Consider the following 4,367-nt stretch of genomic DNA (forward strand, 5'->3'; position numbering starts at 1 on the left):
TGCTGCCATTGCCCACGGACATCAGTGTCTACCTTTCCAGTCCTTCAGTGTGGACTCACACCCATGAATCTCCAGGGAGCTTCCAGGCCTTCAGCCTCAGACTTGGGGCTCCAGCTTCTTAGACTGAGTAGCTCTCTAACCTATAGGTGCCCATTGTTGGTTTTATTCAGCCTCTGATCATGTGAGCCAATCTAATAAATACCCTCTTATAATTATATATATATGTGTTATATATGTTTTATATTTATAGGTTCTGTTCCTCTAGAAAGCCTTAACTAATATATATGGAATGTACAAAAAGACAAATACAAGTTTAGAGACAGAAACTGACAACATTTGCTTATGGACAGTAGTGAGAAGGGGGACTGATTGAACATGAACTTGAAAGAAAAAAGTGAATTGTGATGGTTGCACAATTCAATAAATTTACTAAAAGTCACTGAGTTGTCAAATTAACAATAGGCAAATTTTATGATATACAAATTATACTTCATTGAAGTAATTAAAAAGTAGGATTTTTTTTCCCTCATACAAGTGGTGTAGACAAACATATTCCAGGTTTTGTCTACAATTTCAAAGTATGGTTGGGATTCAATCAATTTCTTTTTCTTTCTAATCTACCCTCCTTATGGTGTTGGCTTTCATCTTCGTGCTACTTGCCCCATGATATACTACCACTGATCTAGGCATTTACCCCACACTCAACTCAGAAAAAGGATGGGAGTAGAAGGAGCTATGGGAACAAATTTTCCTATTAGCCCCAAATAGGTTTTCAATTTACTGATTGGGCAGACCTTTTATTTTATTTTATTTTTTTACATTTTTAATTATTATATTATTGTTGTACTAGGGGCACCTTGTGGCATTTACCAAAGTTCTTACAAATATTATAGTTGAATTCACCTCCTCCATCATTTTCCTTTATCTCTCCTCTCCCCATTCCTGGAATAGTTTTAACAGGTCTCATTGTTCCATTTTTATACATAAGTACATAATATTTACACCACATTCACTCTCCTACACCCTTTCCTTATATCCTCCTTCCTCCCACTGGTACCTGCCCCCAGTCAGGACCTGTTTTACCCTCTCATTCTCCATTTTTAAAAAAGATATTTTTGTTTGTTTAAATAGCTGTATAGGGAGTTTCACTGTGACAGTTCTATGTATATATGTATTATAACCCAAACTGGTTCATCCCCTCTATTTTCTCCTTTCTACCTTAGTTCCCTTCTTATGTTTATTTCAGTAGGTCTAAAAATTCTATATTCATTCTTGTACAGAAAGTACATCACCCATATTCACCTTCTTAACTTCCTTCTTTTAACATTCCTCTTCCATTAGTGAACTGTCCTTAGCTTGACCTGTTTTTCATAATATTGCTGTACTGTATTAGGTCTATATTCCACATATGAGAGAACACATGCACTCTTTGGCTTTCTGAACCTGGCGAACTTTACTTAAGGTGATGTTCTACAGTTCTATCCATTTACCTGCAAAAGACAAAATTTCATTCTTCTTTATGGCTAAATAAAATTTAATTGCATATAAATACCATATTTTCTTAATCCATTCATCAGTGGTGGGGCATCTGGGCTGTTTCTATAGCAGCTATTTTGAATAATGCTGCAATAAACATGGGTGTACAAGTGTCTTTGTAATCTGACTTAAATTCCTTTGGGTATATCCCTAGAAGTGGTACTGCTGGATCATATGGCAGTTCTATTTTTAGTTTTTTGAGAAGCCTACATACAGTTTTCCATAGTGGTTGTACTAGTTTACACTCCAACCAACAGCGTGCGAGGGTTCCTTTTTCTCCACATCCTCACCAACATTTGTTGTTATTTGTGTTGTTGATGGTAGCCATTCTAACAGGAGTGAGGCAGAATCTTAATGTGGTTTTGATTTGCATTTACTTTATAGCCAGGAATGTGGAACATTTTTTCATTTTTTTGCCATTTGGTCTTTTTCCTTTAAAAAGGCTCTGTTCAGTTCACTTGCCCGTTTCTTTATTGGGTCATTGATTTGGGGGGAATTTAGTATATTTTGGTTATCAATCCCTTTGGCTAGGCCTTTTAAACATGGAATTTTCCAGCCCAGCTGGGAAAGGGGTGATTTAGTTTTCAGGAAGATAAGGAAGAAGGGGTTGTGAGTAGATGTGGGGCTATCTAACCAATGGTTTCTGCCTCTTTTCTTTTTTTCTGAAGAATTATCAACCTTAAATAATAGATGTCATTAAATGAAATAGGATCAAGCCATTTGTGTAAATAATTTATGGAGGAAGAGGTGTTACTGGTATTGGAATCATTCTAATGATATAAAATTGTTTCTTTTTCACAACCACATAAAGTTTCTCCTTGATAGAAAACACAGATTAAGCTTCATAATGATGGGAAGATTCTCAAAATAAATATTAGAATAGCTGCAATTCTCATTCTTAAGATACCTTTTTAATAAAAAAGCAAATTTAGACAGCTGATCAAAATAGTTGGCAAAAGGACAGGAAAAAGAAGCAAATACTGCTTTTTTTTCATGAACCAGGCTCACACCAGCCTTAAATACCCTTGGCACATCTTTTATGAAAAAGGTGTTATATGTAATAAGTATTTGTTTTTTAATTCTAAATATCTAGCTAAATTTATTTCCCTATTTCCAGTTGAGGGGGCTCACTTGATCCATCAGAGCCTAATAGCACATCTCTTCCCAGCCCCAACTTCAATGGCACTCATTTTGGTAGCTTGAAATTGACTATTGTGAGAATATTTTATTTTATTTATTTTTTTGGTATTGGGGATTTAACTGGGGCCTCAAACACTCTACCACTTGAGCCATGCCCCCAGTCTTTATGTTTTTGAGGGAGGGTCTCACTAATTTTGCTGAGGTTGTCCTCAAATCTCAATCCTCCTGTCCCTACCTTCTGAGTAGCTGGGATTATAGGTTGTGATACCACACCTGGCTTGTAGGAGTAGTTATACAAGGGAAATTGGCAAATGCTACAAATTAGTTACTCTTCCCTGGTGAGTAAACTACTACTAGCATACTTCTCACTTGACTTGATTTTTAGAGTTGACTGCATTACACACACAGAAACAAATACTTCCCTCCCAATCTCAATATGAGCTCCTAAGATGGATCTATTTGCTTTTTTCCTTTGAAGTTTTTTTTTTATGTAACTTCACATAAACAGAAATACCAACACCACCAAAAATCAAGAAAGCCAGTAGAAATCGTACGGCTTAAAAAAAACTAAGCCAATAAAATACTGGAATGAGTAATTGAATGGGGGGGATGTTAAAAATAAATTCACAATAGTCAGGTATGGTAGTACATACCTGTAATGCAGTCAGGAAGGTGAGGCAGGAGGATGGTGAGTTTGAGGCCAGTCTAGACTACATAGTGAGGCTCTGTTTCAAAAAATCTAAATAAATAAATAAAAATTTATTGTGAAACAGTCACATGCCAGGGATATAGGAAGTCTTTTGGCAGGAAGATTGGCTAGAATGATGCCAGCTGCCATATGGGCAAAATACTGTCTTCCACTGCTTCAGATCTAAAGCAGAAAATGCATCTGCAGCTCAGGTTCCTATTGCCCATGTGTAAGGGATTTTGTTTCCTGAATAGCACAAAAAATTACTGTCATGTACACAATATAGAAGAATTGCTACACCACCAGCTCCAGTGTCCCATTGCCCTTGATGCTGGGTGCCCTTGAATGATTGTGGCAATGCTAGAAGTGTGAAGGCATGCAAAGGAGTTCTCAATTTCACAAAGGGGAGAGAGAGGTTAGGTGAAGATACAACTTACTACAGACATGTGATCCAATTTCATCTTCAACCAGATTGTTCTGAACCAGAAGTTCATGAACTTTTTCCAATTTGAAATTTGAGGAAGCATCTTTGATAACGATATTACAGTGAAGCAGAAAGCCTGAGGGCCACCTGTCAGACCTCTTTTACCTATCAAAAGACTCTATTGTTCTTGATGGAATGAATCGACTGAATGAAATTATTTGTTTAAGGATTGATATCATATCTGGTTTTTAAACATTAAAAATTATGAAAAGTTATGAAGTCATGTCACAAAAAATGCACGTGTTTAGAATCCCAGCATTGGCCTCATATAGCAAGAGGCAGTAAGGTCTCTGCTTGAATATCCTCAGTGGTTGAGAACTTAAGATCACACAAAACAATCCATTTTTTTGCTGGATAGGTTTAACTTCTTCCTTGTATTGACTTGTGATTTGTCTCTACTCAACTTTTCACTCTTTGGTCCTAGTCTGACACTTGAGGAGTCTCCTTTGAACTGACATCCTGCCAATCTCCCCCAAATCTTGTCTGGCAAGCCAATAATTGAAAACCTTCCACAATGAC

This window comes from Castor canadensis, chromosome 8 (assembly GCF_047511655.1).
Source record: "Castor canadensis chromosome 8, mCasCan1.hap1v2, whole genome shotgun sequence".
In the NCBI taxonomy this organism is placed as follows: domain Eukaryota; kingdom Metazoa; phylum Chordata; class Mammalia; order Rodentia; family Castoridae; genus Castor; species Castor canadensis.